General features: G+C 43.7%; 1 protein-coding gene across 1 annotated transcript in view; it reads right to left on the reverse strand.

Moving 5' to 3' along the window:
* plxna1b (plexin A1b) overlaps window positions 1-22,163 on the reverse strand; it is a 182,495-nt gene extending 160,332 nt beyond the window's left edge. Inside the window, exon 1 of the mRNA XM_085456200.1 lies at window positions 22,060-22,163. The gene's annotated coding sequence lies outside the window, so the exon portion shown is untranslated. The remainder of the gene's footprint in view (window positions 1-22,059) is intronic.
* Between the last annotated feature and the right edge of the window lie 278 nt (window positions 22,164-22,441).

Genomic DNA, 22,441 nt, shown 5'->3' on the forward strand with positions numbered 1-22,441 from the left:
GTGTTGATTGCTGTAAAAAAATGCATACCACTATAAATCTTGTTGTTAACGATCTGAGGACAGAGCGGGTGATAGTGGTGTAAGCGGCAGAAGAGAAGTCGCTTCAAGGAGAAAGGCATTAAAATAAAATCACTGTCTCCTTTTGTTTTACTGGTGTCATAAAAATAGCCTCCCCTTTTTGGACTCTCCACAGTAAGCACAAGCTAATACAAGGAAAGCAGCTAATCAACTACAAACTCATTTGTTCATAAGCATGATAACGTAGCTCACTGCCTTTTGCTCGTCTCCTATAAACTAATTTAATCCACCTTTGCCTCATCACACCTGTGGCACCTTTGTTTTTTGGTGATTACATGATATGATAACAAAAAATGTACATATCTGGATAAAGCTGTCAAAACCAAAGTCGTTTGTAATCTTCCGTTTTGAGATTACATCATAAAGAAACTGACACATGACCTTAGCGCTTCAAAGACTTGACAAAAGTCCAAACTAGCTCATATCTTATCAGCTGTGGATTTTTCTGGTGCCTCGTCACCTGCAATATGTTTTTATTGAAACAGACAGGCAAACTGACCATCTGCTCTGCATCTCCACTGAGTCATAACGACATCCAACGCATTCAAGTTTATACAAATAGATGGCTCTGCTTTGTCTTAATGGCAGCAGACAAGCAAGCATACGCAGTGTGTCTGGACTGGTTCAGTATTGACTCAAGACAGCATCCTTATCCATCTTTGTCCATTAAAGCCGTACCGTTTCCGGATATATACTGTTGAGTACTATTAGTAACCATATTGTTGGCTGTGACCGCATGGCTATTTCTCTGCTCTTAATGCCTCAAGACAGGCGTGTGGCTTGTGTCACATGGTGTTCAGCCAATTTATGTCCTGTGATTGGTCACAAGGCAACAGAGTTAATGCAGATCTCAGCCTGGGGGGATGAAGATTTGATTCCTCAACAGCAGGGGGAAAAAAATTGTTGCATATTAATATATGATCTGGAAAGAAGTCCTCACGGTAGCATAAAGTTTTGCATGAAAATGAAGAGTGACTGGTCAAACTCATCACAGCCCAGAGGAAGACGTGCAACGGGATTCACAAAGACAGCGTCTTGTCCAGGAACTCGTTCATTTTGTTTGGCACCGCTACATCTGAATCATGTGAGGTTAATGCTAATTATCGTACGTTGCCCTATTGTGGAACTGAAACAAAGGAAGAGCATCTACCCCAGCCATTTTTAGCCCAGGAGCGTAGTTTTATTCAAACCAGCAGACACTGAGCATGTTTGGATAGAGGCCTGTGAGCTCGGACGATTTCCTGTCTTGTCACTGATCATCAGCACATGCTGTATTCCTGGTGAAGCGCAACACACAGCATTGCATGCATCACTGCCTCACTATAGAGGCGGCGACAGAGACAGAGACGAAGGCTTGCGTATGTACATGTGGGTATGTGTGACTAATAGCTTGCATACAAACAGAAGTAGGAACTCCAGCAGGTACAGTAATGAGATGTTTGAAGTTCCACTTTCTTCACTTAACCATCGCACCATATTTAATGATGTCATCTAACTAAAATTATGTGAAAAGAATGAGAGAGTGGGCCGGAAAAGAGAATGAACAAATACCTAATGATGGAGAAAAGAGGCTGAGTGAATAAAATGTGTAATCACCAGATCTGGAGACGAGAGGGGAAAAAAATGGTGGAAGTGAAAAGGTGTGGTGATGGAAATAAGAAACGCAGGAGAGATAGTGGAGTGAGATGAGAGAAGTTGACGATACCTTTTCAGAGAGTTAGCGAGGTGGAACGAGGAGGAATGGAGGGAGATAAGAGGAGAGCAGTCTGTGCATGTTTAGCTAAAAGGGAATTTTTATCCTTAGCTTGTGGGCAACCGAGTAACTGTCACATAGCTACAGCCAACACCACTTCAACTTCAACTAAGTACTCCAAAACAATACTCCACGTTAGAACTTTCACAAGGATTCCACTTGCTTTTTCAGAGTTTTAATCAAGTGTTTCAATAGGTGAGTATAGGTTTCAAATAAGAGTAGCTCGTCATAATTAAATTCGTCGTAACTAAATTACCCAGTCAGCCTACACAGATATACACATTTCTTTTCTTTTTACCCACCTGTGTGCAGCTTCTCCTTAATAAAGAAAATTTCACCCTAATTTTCACACATTGTTCTGATGCTAACAATGTAAACATCTAACAACAAATTTTCTCAGCTTAAGGGGGAAGCAAATATATTAAATATTAATACTCAAGGCTAAGACTTTGAGCATTACAGTCTCAGTGGAATTACAGCCTTTACTCCAACATTTCCATTTCATAACTGAGCATTATGAGAGAAGACTGGTTTTTCTTGGAGTCATTCCAAATGGAAAAGCTGGACCTACCGGGCAGTCCAGAACGACAAGTAACATCAGCCATTGTATGTCAGTCCCAGGGCAGAGAAAGGGGGGGCGGCTGGGAGGTTCAATACAAGACAATATACACAGCAACCTCAAACGCACGTTCATTAGGTCATATTACAGAGACTGTCTTTCAACTTGGCAGAAAGCTAAATTAATAAAGCTGCTGCTAGTGTAAACTGAGTGTGAGTGCATAGTTTGTGGGTGTCCGACAGTCTTTGTGTGTCTTTAAGTTTACATTTGTCATTCCCGTGTCTAAATGCAGTGAGTGACAGCAAGGCCGGTGAGGGACAGAAAGCCAAAACTGTGTCCAAAGGGCTTGTCAGTATCGTTATAGCAACGGAACCTAGGACGAGGTAGTGCTATGGGGGAGAGGAGGAGGAAAGTGTGGAGGAGGATAAGAACAGAGATGGAGAGAAAGAAAAACAGAGGGAGATGTGTTGGAAAGAGAGAAATTTGAGCGCAGAGGAAAAGAGATAAGGAGAGACTGGTGGGAGCGGGGGAAGATGAGAGGAAGAGTGATGAGTGAGAGGAATGCTAGAGACAAAGAGGCAAGGAGAGCAAGGAAGACAGGAGAGAAGAGGGACTAAATATATAAGTGTCTTGCTCAACATAACACTGAGCTAGATATGAATAATCTAAGGTGCGACAGTGACTTGTAGAAAGACAGGATGCTACAGGTCTAAAGCCTCTTTCACACGCACTTCTCAGAAAAAAAAGAGAAAAAAACATCTCTTAACAGATCCCCACACAGTGTTCCCTAAAGAGAAAATTATAAAATTGGCAATTTTAGTCTCAGGTTCGAATACCACAATACATGATAGATGCAGCCTCATTGGGGGGACAATCACAGAAGACGAGAAATCCTCAGCTCCCTCTGGCTTTGAATGTGTTTAAATGTTATTTTCCACAGTCTAATTAAGTCACCCCTCTGTTTATATTGCAACCCTGCATACTGAATAAATACCATGCCGCCTCTACTCCTCCACCGCCTCTCCTGCATTCTCAGCCAGGCACTTCGCTGTTGTGTACGAGTAGATCACACCAGTACCGGCCAGGCAAATGACCGGCCATGTTCCATGGGCCCACAGGGACCAACTGCCAGTCATAACTTTCCAATCCCGCACTTATTTCAGCCACTCAAAGCAGACTGAAAATATGGCAGAGGCGTTATTTGATTGCCGTTATTCTACACTGTTTGGGAATTTATGCAAGCTAGGTCTCTCCTTTTCAAAGTGAAGTAGATGGCACTGGTAATGAAGCAAGAAATGTTGGGATATTTGCCATAGTGGAAAATATATATGCAAAAAGGATGGAGTGCAGACATGGGGTCTTTTAGTGTCAACAATTTATGGCAGGAAAGGACAAATGGGCATGCTAGCAGTAATAAAGTGCCAAAGTAGGGCTGTATTTAACAGACTGAAATCTTACCTACTTTTCAACTGCTATCAGGAAAAATGAAAAACAAATCTGCATAACTGCCACCATATATCGACCGACCAATCCACTACTCGACCTGGAGACTACGGCACTAAAGCAAAATAAAGCTATATTTTAACAGGCTTTTTAAATATTAACAGCTTTTTTCCATCTGTTCTCTCCAGCAAAGCAGCTGAGATCAAGCTTTATCTCAAGTCCAGTGTCTGAAAAGACTTGATACAAGCAACCTCTTGTTCTCTTGACTTTAAACAGGGCAAAATTAGCTCCTCAAAGCTCTGGAATTAAACCACAACCTAATTTGTCTTTGGTACAAGTGGGCCTTGACCCGCTATTTGACAAACACTGTTTGATAATGGGATTCAGCACTAAGCCGGTCTCCGTCACCACACTCCAATCCACTTTCCTCTCCAGGTCAGCGGACCCTTTCCTTGATGTGCTGAAGGATGGCTAGTATGATGTGTTATAGCTTGTTAAAACTCATGCGATTTCACAAGGGGGAAAGGTTAACGGTTACACAACGACAAGAACCTGCCACCAGAGCGGTGCTCATGACCTCAACCCACAATACCCAAGCAGAGAGGAGGAGAGAGTCATCAGAAGATCCCCGCTTCTCTCCCGTGTGAATATCAAGTCTCAACCCCCCCATGCTTCATTTGAATTTCAACGCATTCCTTAAACTCACACACAGACACACAAACGTCAGGTTTACAGCTCAACTGTCCACGAGAAAGCACATTTTCTATGAGAAGTGATGCATGAACTGTGAATGTGTGAGAGGTGTCTCACCATATGCCCTGACCTTTCCAAGGAGAGGAACAGAGTGAATGTAATTCTCCAGGCTGTGTTTGTATGAAGCACAAGGCAGCAATTATTAAAGCCTAATGAATAACTGGGACAAAACAAAGTACCGGCACACTCGAGCCATTTCTGCTCACCCGAAAGGCTACATTAGCATCTTAAATGCAAATCAAAATCTTACTCAAAATACAGACAACTTACTTTTGGGGGGGTGGGGGAGTTAAAACAAGATTATTCCTGCCTGAAGAACCAAGGAGTACGCAAACAAAAACCATAACAGTTTTCACTTAGGTGGTTATTTATCCCTGCAAAGAAAAAAAATAGCACAAACTTTTAGGTGCTGTGTAGTTTTGAGGACTAGTCAGTGGTTTGTTGCATTTGCAAAGGGCATGTAGGAGGTTTAAATCTCAGTCCAGCAGTCTTTATTTTGATCTGATAACTGGGTAGTCACACAAATCAGTCTGTCACTAAAGAAGGGATATTGTGCAGCTGCATATGGGGCTTAACAACTACACTGGAACATGATGCTTCTCTGTAAGCTGATTCACTGAAAAAGGAGGAGAAGGGATAAAAAAAAATGAAGTAAAAGACATTGACAGATTATGTAGAGTGACCACAACTGCTTTGACCACCACCAATACACTCTTAAAAGCCGTACTGTCAAATGACAGAATTCCTGAAAAGCCTCAACTGGGGCTACATGCTGTGAGCATTTATTTTACAAGCTGCTGGCTGAGCACACAACCAAATCTCTCGCTTCACATTGGATTTTAAAGTCATCCATCAATGTATGGACTATGGTGGTTGTGTGTGAATAAATGTTGATTGCTGGCGATGCTTGAGGTGTTCATCCAGCAAGCATGGCTCTGCATGGCCCAGATCCTGCCTGAGAGGAAGCAATGCCACTAATGTGGGTCATTGTTATGCTGGGCTGTGGCTTAAGATTCTCCAAGAACAGATATGAATGCGAGTGCAGTGAGCGTAAAACGGGGAGGGGGGGTTCCAGCTGTGTGTGCTTCCTGCACCAAGCTAAGCTGCTCTTTACTCTCTCTCTCATATGGTCTTGATTAGCAGGCCAGTGGCTGTGGTAGCTGGCTGGCAAAGTTATTCCAGCTATGCATTTGTACTGGGGTGGGTCCTCTGGGAGAAATATGTCAGTCTGATCCACAGCTTAGATGAGACCTTCTGTGTCACTTCATATCATGAATTTGACAGGACACATGAGGAAGAGGGAGGGTGAAGGTATTTGAGAACATGGACAGGGAGAGTGCAGCGTCTATAGTGCTATGCAGTCCAGTCTTTTTAACTGCAGTATAACAGATTCTCTGTTTAAGTGTGCCTTTTGTCTCCTGTGGTTGTTTAAGTACAGACACGTATTGAAGCAGTAAATACACACAGCATACACACACACTTGGCTGTCTCTTGACAGGCATAAACCTCAGCAAGGACACTAGTGAAACAAGATTCTACACCCATCTCTCAAAATGTGCACTGAGCAGTTACAGCTACTGAGCTCCCACAACATTGGAAATGGGGGAAATATAGATTTTCCTGACAGTCTGAGACTCTTTAGGCTCTCAAAGCACACCTACTCTTCTGCACTTGTGATCTCTGAGACGCATTACTAAGAAAGAATTTGAGTTTTCCTCTGATGACTGTTTTTCTGAAGCAGCTCCCTTGTGTACCAACATGAGTTGAATGAATCGTTTAAAAAGACTTTAGAGACAAGCACGTGGCGAAACAATATCATGCACATAACCACATTGTCTGCTGAGCAAATACAGCATTAAGTATTCTCTGTGCAGCGCTTCCTGTTCCACCTGCAATATCACAAAGGATGAACGCACGCTGCTAAGAGGACATGCAGACATCACTGCAGCTGATGTACAGAGTAAACACGTACTGAAACCCACCACACACATACACACGCACACAGATGTGGGGCTGGGGCTTCACCACAGTGGCGCCGGGGCAGGGCAGGCGGCAGCAGCAGCTACTAATTAAGAGTGGTTGGCTGAACAGCTATAGTTAGGGCTAGAGCTGGAGGGCTGAGGAGAATAGGGCGACAGGTCTGACACTGTGCCTGAGTGAGTCTGCGTGTGTGTGTGTGTCTGTTACTAGCAACCCTGGGGCTATAGGGTAGGGCCCCAGTTCAGCTCTTGCTGACTCAGATTCAACACTGTCTGGCTACAGTGCTACTAATATAGCTAGAAGGGAGGAAGCACAATTTGCTCTTTCCCTTCCTCTACAACTTTTTCCCACTACTGTTTACTTTTTTCTTGTGCTTAGTGCATATTTTAGATTTACTTCCTCTTTTTATTTCGTCATTAAATCTGCCAGCCACTGTATCATTTCTCTCTTTCACTTTTACACACAGTCTTTGTGCTTCAGTACGTTTTATTAGCAGTTTATATGTTCGCATATCAAAGGTGGAGATTATAGTGGGGATTAAAACAAGAGATACATTTGCTGTAAAAAGGTGAGAAACTTCCTAGGCAGTGAAATAATCTTCCTGTCTGCTTTTGTTCACACTTTTAAAAACTAGAAATTCTTGCTCTCCCGATTCAAACTTGTTGGGCAACACTGTGACTAACAGCACCACAGACTCAATTCATCATGTCCTAAAATCTAAACAAAAACAAGAGATCTGTCAGCAGGTCTGAGATATACCCTTTGTGGCACAATACACTCTCTGCAAAGTGCAGGCATTTAATCAAATATGTGACCAAGGCTGATTTATCAGTCACTTCTAGCAAAACAAAAAAAAACCCAAAGTGCCATAATGTGTCCAAAAAACATGAACATATTTCAGTTGCTGTCAGTAAAGTGGTTTGTGCAAAAGCAACTCATTATACGGGAATAACAGGTGACTATATTAACAAACATTTAAAAAAAAGAACTTGTGGCAGTATAATAGGCTTGGGCCTGGGCCTTGGTTATTTAGCAGGCCAGCTAATCCTATTGTTGATGTCTCTAGAGCACAAGTGGTTAAGCTTGATGTGAAATCCTTCCTTTTGTCTCTTTGTGTGTAATTCACAGTCACCAAAATAAATAAGCCTAAAATAACACATTTAAGCACAGGCCTGTTTTTAAAGTCAAGTATCTCTCTCACGAATACCGTTATCAAATGCTGGGGTGTGAAGATCACATCAAACAAACTGAACATGGACGAGCATTAAACCAAGGTTACCGACTGGACTGACTTCATTTAGCTCGTGCTGCCAATTTACTGCATTCTAAGCATTTCTGAATTACCAGGAATAGAAAGTCACATTCTTGACATTTGGATGCTTTCATGTGGATGTTAATGGCGTAAATTCAGCAATGTCCCATTTTTAGTCACAGGGCCCTGCACTGCACTTCGCCTTTTATTTATTTATTTATTTCTAGGGATTGCAGCTTGGAGTGTGTACACACAAATACACACTCACTTACTCCTTTGTGTTTGCAGTCTAAACAGAGTGTTATGGGAGAGTGTGTCAGGTTATTGTTTGTCTGTTCCTCTCTGTGTTCCTAAATGTTTACCGCTACAGAACAATGGACTAAGGTGGGAAAACCTGAACATGGAAGGTCTTTCTGTTCTGTCTGTGTGCGTAAGCATGCATTTTTTCCATTTTAGCATTGTAATTTTGTAACAATCTGGCCTCCTGCCTGGGTTCCAGCACACATCCCTTTACATATACCAAGCACTGAATGTCTAACATTAGGTACAAGGGCACAACACACACCTCAAACTTTTCTTGTGTCATTATGTAGGAACTGCAACCAGAAATAAGCTAGTGTACGGGACAACTTTCTAGCTTCAGATATTTAGAGACTTGTGGACACATGGAAACCGCAGCAGAAAGCCAATTCACTAAAAACATGAAGCATATGTGTACCACTGAAAATCCTTTAAGCACAAAAAACTCTGGTAAGCATAGTTCAGTTTTTTTTTAGCTGAATAAAGTCTGTGGATGTACAAAAATGCATCTACATAGACTGGGACAGGCAAAAACAAACAAACATGAGGACAGAGGTAAAAAGAGAATGACCTGAACCTATAGGCTATAAATTCAGCCAGCGCGACACAGAAACCTCTGCGTGTGCGTGTGTGTGTGCGGGGGGGGTAAGTGACATCTGGGCTGCTAGCCAGCCAGCAGTTGGGCTAGATGTCTCATACCGGCTTACCACTGAGGCTAACACTGATATGGCTACCATGGCCAGTGGTTTCAGCCCTAATTGAACAACAAAAGAAAATCTAAGCCTTAAATTAAAGCATAGCATAGTGAGAATTTCTTCATCTTCCTGTGGCATTAAGTCTGTGTAACTAATGCCAGTGAGACTTTACCTATTCATAAAGATTTCCCATATTCTGCTTCTTTGAAAAAACAAATATCAAATGTAGCTAGTATCATATGATATAAGGAGACGGTTGACCATTTAAAAAATGGAAATAAGGAGTGTGCTCAAAAACAGCACATGTTATTATGTGAAAATGCAGTGTATATTTTCATTAAGAGAGCTCGACACAGAGACAGACAGCAAGAGAACAGAGAGGCCTGCGCTGTGCCCATCCTCACTCTGGCCCTGTGCCAGGCCTGCTCCAGCAGAGGAAAAGAGAGAAAGGGAGACTGTTGGGAGCGTGTGCGGATGTGTGTCTGTGTGTCTGTGTGTGTGTGTGTGAGTGTGTGTCTGTCTGTGTGTGTGTGAGTGAGAGAGAGAGAGAGGGGGCAAACATTCCCCTGGCAGGATCCCAGGGTCCCGACGGAGGGCAGGGTTCAGCCTCTGAAGGAGAGGCTGCGTGCCCGGCAGTCAATTAGCGGCTTGCATTTACACAACAAATGGAGCTCCTACAGTTTCTCTAGCCCCTCACACACATCCACACACACCACTCATGAGTGTATCCACTCAGCGCTCATCAGCACACGCCAACGCAAGGTCATAGAGAAGGGAAGGGAGGGAGAGGGAGAGAGAGAGAGTGTGTAAAGGAGAGAAAAAGAGGGAGAGAAAGAGAGAGAAAGAGAGAGAGCAAGAGGCCACCTATCTGCTGGAGTGGTACTCCACAAATACTATTGGCTATATCAGAAACACAAGCAGAGACACGGTGAGCACGGAGTAACAAAATCCCTGCAGCCCAACATTGCAGCTGCGATGCAGATGTGAAAACTTGTCCCCAAACCTTCTCTGTCCTTAAGAGATTCCACAGAAGACAAAGAAAAGGAAGCTCTAAATCACAGCTGAGTGGCCAATGGACAGACTCCAGCTTTTTCAAATGAAATTACTTTCTGCATCTGCCCATTTGGTGTCACACTAAATTTAGGATCTTTTTCAAACAGCGGTTTAAGACGAAGCAACCAACCACTGCTTTCAACCTTGGGCTCCAGAAAATTATCACTTCGATCAACCATTTTCTGACATTTTACGCACTGTGATTAATCGATTCTTGATTTGAGTACTGGAGTGTCGAGAGCGCTGCTTCATCAGCCTCTCATCAGACATTCTAGTGCTAATGCAAGCGAAGAACTCAAATTTGATTTATACTTGGCAATTCGCCTTGTGGATTCCCTACATTGAATTCATTCTTAGGTCTATAGATGCTAATCTTATATATCTGGGATCTGGTTCCATAAATTTGAACAAGTGAATCTGCCCTCATTAAACAAAGTGCGATGAAGCTCTGAAAGAATTGCATTGGTGGAATACTGTGTTTTAGTATGGTATTCTGACATGCTGAAACATCTTTAATCCCTTGCATTGACATACGTTACTGACTTACATGGCCCAAACCACAGCTGTTCTTATCTGTGTCACATGACACAGTCACATTTCTGCAGAAGCATGTGTCACGTGCAGGTTGCGCCATAGTTTTGTACATTCACCACCAAAGCATGATTTAAAGAGTCATGTCAACACTTCTCATTGTTTTCTCTTTACATTCTTTCTCTCTGACAACTTGCGTGTCGAGTGAGCAGAGATCATCCTATTACTGCATATTTTTGCAGCTTTGCAAAGAACTAGAAAAAGAACCGGGGCCGCTGTAGCTCTCATTTGTGTCTTTGCAGCACTGAGTTGTGCAGTGTTTGGAAACTTTCAAAGCAGAAGCAGACAGCATCATGCATCAGAGCACACAAACTGAACCAAAAACAAAAATTTACTTAGCAGGTTGTTAATTTAACTGCAGTGGAAGCAGCCAAATATCAGCTCTGTATAATTAGACACATAATAAAGTTAATGTGAGCCTACTGACCAGCTCAGCAGTCCTCAACTCACTGGAAACAAAAAATGTAATAACAGTGACAGACACAAGTGCACACACTGAAGGGAGACAAGCATTAAAACAGGGCAGGAGTGACTGACGTCCCTTTGAAACATTTAGCTTCACCGGACACCTTGTGGAAAATTGTCATGTCAGGATGACATGAGAACAGAAGCTGAAGTCAATACTCTTGATTCAATAAAGTTGATCAGGCAATACCCCTGTCAGGACCAGGGGAAATTCCTTTCAATCTTTCTTTGTGAATCCACTGTGAACACAAACACACACAATATTCTTGCGCTGGGCAGGCAAAAGGTTACACTACAGGAAGAGGCTTACTGTACTTTAACAACATGAAATTTAATACTGTTAAACTCCTAAAAGAAAAAATATGTTTAGCTTTAATGTATCTTATGTGGACAGCAATGATGGATGTTAACAATAAATGGTGAAACATGAATTAACTGTGCATATCAGTACCTGTACCATAAACTTGATACCGGGGCAGTTGAGGGCGTGAGTGTGGAAACGAGGCTTAAAGACCGGACACAATCAACACTTCTGTCTGTCTTCACTTCCCCTGCTCCTCCCAACCATCTGTCACTCTCACCCATGGACATTCAGGTGAGAACTGCCTCGTCTTCAAACTGTGTATCTGTGTGAAACGGGTACGCTCGGTAGCAAGAGTGGAAGCCGTTAATTGAAGGAAAACAGGGGTCTCCTCTGCTGTTTGGCGTGTACGCGACTCTCCAAACAGACAGGTCGGCTTGCCATTGCGGCATCTTTTTGCCTATCTGCCCTCTACCTACTCCATTCACTAATCTCCTGTCTATAACATCAATCTATCAGGGACAATTATTAGTGAAATGAGACCAGAGGTAAGTGGATGAGAGCTGGCCTGTGGCATACAGCAATCAAACCCCAGCCCATCTCTCTCTGTAGCTCTCTCGTTCTTCCTCTCACCCCCCCTTTCTCTCTCCCTCCAGCTGTGCTCTGAATAGGCCTTTAAATCACCCGGCCTAGGCCCTTTGATTGGTTGACCTCTCTGCATGATTAAACAGCCATTTTCATCACGTCCTCCATAGAAGAGTGACAGAAAGAGAAAGAGGGAGAGAGATGGAGATGGAGAGACAGACGCCGATAAGGGAGGTGAGCGAGCCCAACCAAATGGGATTTTACCACACTGATGATGACAGACATCTGGATCACACGGGGTGGGGGGCGGGCTGATACTCTACACAGTGATGGCTGGTGTGAATAGCACCTGAAAGTTTAACATATGGCTCCGCTGAATATAGCTGGCAAATTCAGCGGATGACGTGACAGACGTAATAATGTCTATATGACAATAAACTGCCACAATCACCTTTAAACAAAAAAAAGAAAATCGAACATGACACTTTCTAAATACAAAATTTTCTTCATTTAAAAGAGTCAGTTTAACGCTCGTCTGAAAGGACCATAATATAATGCGTGAGATAAGATATCAGACGGTCATAGTTACCACTGCTGTGCACAGTGTCCACAATGATTTACTAAAAGCACTGTTCTAACAGTGGGAGAGTTTAATTTCCTCCTCTTCCCTGAAAACAAACCCTTTCGTCCGATAAAGTCACCACCCCCTCATAACATCTGTTTGGCTTCCGAATAGAAAAAAGAAGAGAAAAAAAAAGCCGCAAAGCCAGTGTGGCGGGGTGGCACAAGCAACAGCAGCTGTTCCAGTGCTGTGTTCAGACTTTAATTAAAGTTTGAATCAGCTCCTCTCTATTTTTTGTCATCCTTCTTTCCCACCACTCTCTTCTCTTCCTTGCCCTGCTTTGAATACAAAAGCTGCTCACTGCAGCAATATTATTTAGTATTTTTCGGTGCGAGCTGTCTTGTTGCTGTTCCGAGTTAGTTAGCGCTGCCAAGTTCCCTCCCTTATTCCTCGGCTGTCTTATTCTTTTCCCTCAGCTCTTTCTGGCCGAGGTGCAGGCTCTGGCGTTGTTTTGTTCAGATTCTTAATATCCCGCCCTTTCACAAATCTAAACACTTTTATGTTGATGCAGCTACAAGCAGACTGGGAGATGGGTTACTTTTGAAAATGTGTCTGTGCTGTGGCCAAGTTTCACTGCGGCAGTGATTGTTGAGGGGAGAATGAGGTGTGTCTAACTGAAAAAAAAGAAAGAAAGAAAAACTAAAAACAGCTTGTTCCTTAAAATGTCTTCATGAGATGTGTGCCAGTGACTAAAAGATGCTCCAACTTGATGATAACTTGGGTTTGGAAAAAGCTACAAATTTCAGACATGTCCATTTTAAATGTAACCACTGGTTTTGGTTATTGGTCATTCCATTGTTTTTGAGCTAACATTTGGTATTGCCTGAAGTGCCAGTTAGACAAATACGATTTGTCATGTGTCAGAGGACACGCAGAGTACGTCTGCAAGTGCACCAGAGGCCATGTCAAGCTGATCCCGAGAACCAAACAAGGTCACACTCTGAAAACAATGAAGAGCTGAGCTGATCAACCAGAACAGCCGCATTCCTTCACATGCAATGGAAACCAAGGAAATCTTGGTGAGGCAGAGGGAGGACAGTCTCGAGAGAAAAGACTGAGTGAAAGGAAGCAACTCCTCCCAGCTCAAGCACATCACCAGGCACAAGCTCCACACCCCATTTCATTTGAAACGGAATGGTATCGCTGATGCATTCCTTCGTGTTTGCTGGCTGTTTCGTCACATGCTCTGCCTCATTATCCAGCCTAGAAAATCTAGAAGCTGAAAAAAAACAGACTCACTGAAGCAAAGATGTTCCTTGCTACTCTACGCCTCTTTATGTGGGGCCAGGCAAGCTGCTGACCAATGCAACAACTGCTGGAAGAAGAGGTCAGAGGTGACCAAGCGCAACTGAAGACATCATGGGATAGCAATGTGTGGCTCACATCCAGACCCATCTATATGCCCCTCCCCATAATGCAGTAGCAGACCAGAGGTTCACCCCAGAATGGGCAAAAAGCAACAACAGAGCACTGGCAATAAAACCTCCATGGCTCTACTCCACCTTCAAAGTACAGATCATTGTAACATTTGACCTCTCTTTTCCCACCCCTCCTCAAAGTTTGGAGCCCTGCTCCTCCTCCTGCTCTTCTTCTATTTCTGGCTACAACCTGCACCCCACCCCCTTCCTGGCGGTCCGCCATTGTCTGGCCTGGAGCACTTATTCCCAGTGTGCCCCTGTCGGTTTGCTTTTTCTCTGCAGGTGGTCGAGGACAGAGAGACAACTTAAAAGAACCCCCAGGATTTGTGCCGTTATTACATGGAGGCAACACAGGTCTGCTAAAAGAATTGGACTGAGCAGTCACCAGTGTTCTGCACACCATGCTGTCTGTGGTTTTCTCCTTAACAAGGTATGTAAGGTAGAAAAGAGAGGGGAATGAGATTTTATAGTCCTCAAGCACATGGTTCCACTGACAGAAGAGAAGCAAAACAAAGTATTTCTGCAGCATCCCGAAAACTTTCCTCTGAAGCTGTGAAATGCTAGGAACGTGATCTAAGGTGCACAGTGTGCATCAAGCTTCGGGTACAGTATAGTTCAAAAGTGAAAAATACTATGCAAAAGAAAAATATGAAAACAACATTTTTCCACTGAGTGAGCTCATAAAATACACGTGTCTCATATCTGCATAACTCTGCAGCAGGTGAGCGTCGTATTACGGGGTAACCGTAGTCCCTGTGAAATCAGAAAAGTCCCATGTACATGTGTCTATAGTCGACATGCTATGCAGTGGCACAATCCCAACATACAATAGAGGCCAGACTCAGTGGGCTACTCATCACTTCTCCCTCTTTAACCCTTTGTGAAGGGTACAAAGAAAGCTGACAAAGAGGCTGTGGAAATAAAAAAGGAGTGAAGAAGGAGGAGGTGTAGGATATTCTATGCTGCTTCTTCACCATTTTAAGAGGAGTTTCAGGCTACATTTTCTATGTGACAAGTCAACTTCACCATAAGCACAGGGACATGAATATCGGGAAACCATTTCTTAGACAGACACATAACATTGTGATTAGGCGTGTGGAGTAAGTGGCCTGGTTTCAACTACAAACAGGGCTATTTACTGTAAAAGGTTTGCACTTTTATTTATGTTCCAGTTTTCTTTTAAAAATAATTTCAGTGGTTCTTTTGGAGTGCTGTTTTAACAGAAATCATTTTTCATCTGGGCTAGAGTTTCAAGAGAAGCAATACTGCTTTTAACCATAGCTTAAAAAAATTGAGCTTGTCCCAAAACCTGACAGGTCCCACTTGGCCCTGTTTTAGAAAATTGGCTACTGGGAGTTAAACGTGGAGAGGTGAGAAGCTGGGAAGCGCTCCAAAGTGATTTAGGCTAAAGCTACTCAAAACCTACCCTTCTTTTTGCAGCTGAAGTGGGATAGCATAGCGGATTTAAGAAGGCTAACTGCTTTTTCTGTTATGTTGAAAGAGCAAAATGTTTTTTTCTTTTTTTCTCTGTCCCCATGATTGACTGGTTTTCTGCAAAGAGTCTGCCCTCTCCAAACACACACACAGACAAACACACACACACACACACACCAAGCTAGCCAAAAGCACCAGCCGACATCTAATGAGTGCCAAGCACTCAGGGGAAAAAATTACTGGTAAACAAAATGAATAAATGAGCACTTATCTCCATCTGGTAAACACACATGCAGGTGCTGACATCAGAGTGTATGGTTTATGAGGCATAGCATGCGTGTCTGTGTGTGTCACACAAACCTGAACCTGAACGCAACTGAGGGACTAGAGAGAGGGTACATTTACCTGTGTCCTACATGGATATGCACACATTTCTTCAATGCCCACCGCTGCCTCGGGGGCACAGTCACCAAACTGCTGACCTCTGTGGAATGAGTTGTCCTTCCGCTAACATGGAGGTTACTGCTAGTCCCAACACAGACACAATAAAGAGCCCAGACAGGCATCTAGCTGATTTACAGGCTAGCCCACAGCCATGTGGCTCTTTTCAAAAGCCTTCCTTCTATTAGGTCTTATTTACATGGCTGGGGAGTACAGACCATTTGAATTATTTAAGATTCCCCTTGGTAAACACAACAGAAACCAGGAGGGGTGTGTGTGTTAAGCAAGTAGAAGGATGCAAGACAGCAATAACGACACAGCAGATACTATGACTGAGATGGATGAAAAAGAAGTACGCAATTATGAGTTACTGCACCATTACATTAATCAAAACATTCAATAACTACATGCCAGTGAAAACTCTTCACCATTTCATCTCCTTTACAACAGTGGAGAGTTACCTTACATTAAACCAGAGGTCTTTTCACTTTCACGTGCACAAATATGTTAAGATACAGTGTGCACATCAACGATGTGCTGCTTATCTCAATGCAAATACATGCACAGGCACACACCCACAGTGCACTGCCTCCTCTCTCACACAGTGGTTCTCATTAACAAGCCAAACATGCCTGAAGAGGCAGACAGACTCTAGTGAGCACAGTAAACAACCAGTAGGCTCCCTCATCTAAAGTGAGACTATCTCAGCATCCGCAAGACACAATTTCTGCCACTTATACTGACAGGCTCCAGATAGAAGCCATTCAAAGGTTAGAATTTTGCCCTATAAACTAGGGAAATTGGTTGTTCCTGCTAAGAGTAAATTTAGGAAGGCAGACACTAGGGGTATGTGGGATACCCTCTATGTCTGTGACTTAATTCTCAGTTCTAACATACTGTTCATAAAAGAAAAAGAAAAAAATTTGAGATTCACATTAAGTAACAATAACTATGATTCTAGGAAGCCTCACTTCACAGATGCTAATCCAGGAAAATATTAAGTGCAACTCAACCTGTCAGATGCACACCTCATCAATAAAATTATTAAACAATATAGATGACATGAGATGAGATTACAGGAAGGAATGATGATTTCCAGATCAATACCAGACTCGCTCTCTTTTTATAAGCGAAAAAGCAACAAGAGAAACCTTTTTTCTTTTCCTTTTTTTGGTCCGTCTGCAACAATCAGACCCAAGCTGCCCGTCTGAGTCAGTGTCTGATGGGGGAAGACAGACTGCTGACAAGAGCATTAGCCTGCCAGGTAGGAAGCCTCATATGCTGAGGTTGTGCCCACTAGCTGCAGGTGTAGTGGGATTCTAGACAAGGCCACTAGGTCAGAAGTGGAACGAGCTTAATTCTGCATCGCTGGGACCTTCGGAATGACTGTAACTCAATCCAAGTAGTGACATGCTGGGGGTCAAGGGTCAAATACAGCCAATGACACTGGTTCGCTTTGGTTGGGATGAGTCTTTCCCACAAATGAAATGAGGGATTGTCAATTTGACTTTCTTGGAAAATAAACTCATCGCAGTATTGTCCTCGAGAAATGTGAGTATGCACATAACAGTGAACGACAAAATTTCTTCTTGCCCTACTTAAGTCAGTCTTGTCCCTCTGCCTTGCATTGTAAGCAAACCAACCAACAAATCTTTGAACAATAAAGGGAGCCATGTAAACTCTGTTCCCCAACATGCAGCACAGACTAACACTGGAGCTTCTTTCAATTTGCAGCCAGATTAGCAGGAGTGGTTTTGATACTGTCAGAACGGCAGAGATTTTTCTATTCCGAGTTGTCTTGAGTGAGTGGCCTTTTCAGTGCCTGCTTCAAAAAGCATCCCTGTACCCGAGCAGCTGTCACTTTCAGCAGGCACTGAGGAAGACGGAAGCGGGGGAGGGGTCCTTTGAAGAAACAGTTAAAAGTGAGCGATAAAAATAAACTGGGAGAGAGGAGAAAATTAATTATACATAACAGACAGTTCACTTGGATGAGCACGGCGGAGAAACTAAAGCTGCCTTCCTCAAAGAAAGAAAAAAGCCATTTTCAGACTGCAGACATTTCTGCTCTGCTCACAGTGGTCATATTGAATCAGCTATACTATAGTAAGGCATGCAACAAGGATTTTGGGTTTTTAATGGTCAGAGCATCAAACAGTACAGCCTGAGCCCTCATTTAAATTCCACAACCACTCACTTTATGCATCCTTTCTAGTTCAGCCAGTTTCCCCGAGACCAAAATAAAGCTGTCACACCTGATCACCCCCCTCCCACACCCCCCCCCCCCCTTTTTTTTTGCAAAAACTTTGATGAAGCTTGCAGATAGCTCAGTCTACCTTTAAATTTGCCTCTGATTGGCACTGATGAGGGTTTATGCTGCCGGCTCACCTGCAAACTCACCTCTTGATATGATTCGTAATGCACCAGCACTTTGTAGTTCAACACCGCCCACTGACTCTCAATCCCAGCTTCTTATTTGGGCCAAATGGAGGTCATTCCTATTTGAGCAGTCAGTCAAGACAGGCCCGCCAGGTATTGGCGAGTGAATTTATTTCATATTAAGGCTTGTCGGCTGGATAGGTGTTAGCACCATGAGAGCTGTGAGTGTGTGTGTGTGTGCACAGCATGGCCTTCGGGTAGAGCCCTACTGCTGGACCCTCTTTCGTGCTTTTTAATATTGCTGTTGCTGAGTGGCTCCTCACCTCAGGGCATCACAGAAACCCTGGAGAGCCTAAGTAAAATACTGATGGAAAGACAGGAAGGGAAAGGCTCAGAAAGAGATATAGGGAGGTGACCGACGGAGAGGCTGGGCAGGACGTGACGGAAGCAAAGAAGGAAGAAAAGATCAAGACGTGCAACGAAATAAATAAATAAATAAATAAATAAACACTAGTTTAACAGAACCCAGCAGGCAACATACCTCTCTGCCTAACCTCTTTAGCAAGACTGACACAAATGAAAACTCATGTAATAAAAACATGCCATCTCCACCGGCTGTGATATGAAAGCAGATATTGCATTACAACATCGCTGAGCCAAAAAAGCCCTCAGTCACACATGGGGGGGGTGGGGCAGAGTTAACACTACTGTGTACGTGACACTCTCTGACATAACCACTGTTTCAGTTCAAGAGGGGATCCCGTTTCAGTTAGTAGTAAACGCTTCTTCACTGAGCCAAAGGGGCATCAATGGACAGGCACTGGCAAACAATGAAGACTAGCCATCTCGTAAATGAAACATAGTGAGGAGCCAGTTGTGAAACAGACAGAGAAGCCTGGCCTGGCCTGCTAGTCCAGTCTCTCTCTAGGAGGAGGAGGAAAAGGGAGACCAGAGGAGAGGAGAATCGGCATGCAACCTGACAAGGTGTAACTTTGCTGGAGAAGAGGGAAAGTGTTCGATTTGGGGGGTGTCGGTGGCAAGAACGGACTAGGAAAGGAAGTCTGAGTGGCAGCATGAGGCTGGAGCCAGGAAGAGCAGCAGAAAAGTGGAGGCAGAGAGTAGGAAATGCCTAAAAGTTGAGGATGTTACACTGGTCAAACATTGAGGAACACCGGAAAAGGACCTGGATTCTGCAGTGTAGCAACACACAGACTACAAAACTGTGAGTGCAAACACAGTGCATATATCTTCCCACTGCATGAAAGCCATGAATCATAGTGCAGCATACCCTCAAGAATACAGTTACACTGTGAAAGTCCTTTCCCATATATAAACAATTTCCTTAACCCAGTGAAGTAGTTTTTCACTCCAGCTGAGAAAGTCCCATGTGTGTCTGCAGGAATTGATTTCAAATCCTTGTTTTTATTTCCTTTTCTAAAATCCTCTATCAATATAAGCAGTAAAGCAAAATATATCAAGCTCAGTCTTACAGCATGCCAAGATGCAATTCAGTCCTCACTTTAGCGCAACCCCTCTGCTTCGTCATCCATCTACAATCTAATTAGACCTTAAATATGCCGCTCACTGAAACGTCCGGAGCAATGCGACGTGGGGGGAGCCACACAAAGGCCGGACCAGAGGGGTGCAAAGAGCACATGTCAGCTCGAATTCCAAAGTTTGGACATCACAGATTTACTCTTCACAGCGGCAAACGGCAGCAGGCAGACTGGACAGGGCAGACTTTGAAAATTCACGACACTGCTGCTCTATTGTGGGGCAGATCTGTATCATAATTAGGGAAGATTGAGGGAAATTGCTTGTAATTTTCTGGCTGGGTTGCCAGCTTTCATGTTAATGCCGTACAAGATGACATTTGGACTAGTGGGACTTTTTGAAACAACAAAGAAACAATCACGTAGGTGAGATCCTCCCATTTCTCATAGATTAGGGTCAAAACAGGCAGTTGTTTGGGCATGTCTAAACATGCACATGTGTAATCATGAGCATATTATTATATCCATAATCACTTGAAGATTTTTTTTGTCACTAGGAGAACTACACTGAGCTTTTTGTCATTTCAAGCCCCGTCGCTGCTAAATAAGAAAAAGGTCATTGTTTGCACACAAAAAAAGTCAATGATGCCTTTGGTTCCTCTCTGTCAGTCACACGCTGGTGTGAATAATGCCAGTTTTGATTTTGACATGTTCAGTATGCTTGTGTTGTGCAGCTGGTGAGATGTCCCTGGTCCTGTGGTTAAGTGATTTAAAGCCTTGTGTCTAGGCACCACCTCTTAAACAAACACTCATGTCATGGTTGAAATCCCACAGTATTTACATGTGAATGCATGTCATTTCATTGAACTGTCAATAACAAACTGTTGCTTCCCCTATCTCAGGCCAAACAGGGTCACACCACCTCTAATACAGAATTATGCCATCATCACACACAAACCGCCTCTGTCCAGGGGGTGCCACATGTAGTAAAATCGTCCGACGGGTGCCACGATGTGCAGATGATACACCCACGCGCAAATATTTAAGGAACACAGATGTGACTTTTCTCATTAACCCCCAGTCTTGCACCCCACCACCCCGAAAAAAGGTTCAAATTATCTCTAAGCCTTTACTCATCTAATATGATTCATGAATGCATGTTTAAAACGGGCTCCAAATGAATTCATGCTGCGTGCGGGGGTCGGGGTGGGTAGACTAATTTGGTTAACCAGGATTTGATTAAAAAATAGAACTGAGGAGAATCCGATAGAGCAATGAGAGCATTTTCAATAGCTGACAACCGATGCGCACTCAAACACACCCACAGACAGCCCTCACCACTCCATCCCTGCTCAGAAGAGAGGAATTCAATTGCCGTCGAATAACAAAGCTCGCAAATTGCCACAAACTGGTTTGCAGATTAATGGCCCAATCACATCACGCCGACATACAATTTCTAATTATTTTAAAGCTAATACGGGAATCGCTTTATTTATTTGTTTATTTTTTAGAAGGGTGGGGGGGTACTACCTTGTTCCCTAGAGAAATCTAACACAACTCCTCCCTTAGGTCCATTTATTAAAGCCGGGGCAGTCAAACATAAAAAAAACAATAAATAAATAACATTAAAAAAAATAATAATAAAACGTTTAAGGCCAGGCAGACTCTTCAGACTCCCCCCGATTATTTACCCAGGCGACAGTGAGTGTCAGCTCCTTGAATACCTGTAATTATGTATGGTGGTGGCATTCCTCCTCCGAGGCAATGCAACCGCCCGGCGCACTCTGAGCCAGATTAGGCTGCGAGCTGGTCCGCGTTAGCCCGGTGCCGGTAGTTTGCTTCCCCCCCTCCTCCTTTTCCCATTCTCCCAAAAACTCTTATTTTTAATTCAACAGCCGTGCTTCAAGCAGAGAAAAACTCAACACACTGCACCAAAACCCGCGGATACTTAAAAAAAACCCCGCAACCATCCCCTTTTTTCTCTCAAAGCACCAGGTGTTCAGCGCGAGGCAATAGAGTAATAGAGTTAGCTAAAGCGGCGCGCGAGCTCAAAATATCCGCAGTTTTAACAGTTTGTGTGTGTCTGTGTGTGCGCTTCTGTGTTTCCAATCCGGCTGGTGGTCACACCGGGGCGCACATTCAACACAGCGCAACACAGAAACGCAAGTCTACACACACCAGCGCACACCTAAATAAGTAGATATCTCTCTACAGGTCCTCCGTCCGCACGGCTTTCCACGGCTGCCTTTGGTCGGAGCCACAAGCCTCCACCTTTCTCCCCGGCAAACTCGTGGAGAAACCACACAGCGCGAGCTGGGAAGACGTTGGGGAAAAGAGACGAAACACAACCCCAAACTCACCACACGGTGTCAATACAGAAGGGGGGGAATGTAAGCGCAATATTTCCACCAAAAACTGCTCCTTCCACGCGAAAAGAGCCCTGCTCCAGAGTTTTCGCGGTACTTACAGGTTCAAGTGATCCTTGGGGTAGATATCCTCGCCATGGTTTTAAATTCCAAAACTTGTGGACATTTCCACACTGGTCACAGAGCGGGTCTGCTCTCTCTCCGGCGGCTCCCTGCGTGTGAATGGAGCGGAGAGGAGAGGAATGCAGCTCCGGCTCCAGGAGTAGGAGGGAGAGAGGGAGGGAGGGAGGGAGGGAGGAGGCGCTCTGCCGCCGCTGTCCCTGCTGATGCTGCAGTACCCAAACAAACCCATAGAGGGCTTCCACTGCTTTATAATGTGAAGGCTGGGGAGACCTTTACATTACATTCATAATTTGGCCAAGCTTAGCTTCCACACGTGCAAAACTATTTTTTTCACGTTTTTAATTGAATTGTAATTATGAA

This window comes from Copadichromis virginalis, linkage group LG5, assembly GCF_057382275.1.
Source record: "Copadichromis virginalis isolate Kocher_CV1m ecotype Utaka linkage group LG5, C_Virginalis_male_GT1.1, whole genome shotgun sequence".
NCBI classification, from domain to species: domain Eukaryota; kingdom Metazoa; phylum Chordata; class Actinopteri; order Cichliformes; family Cichlidae; genus Copadichromis; species Copadichromis virginalis.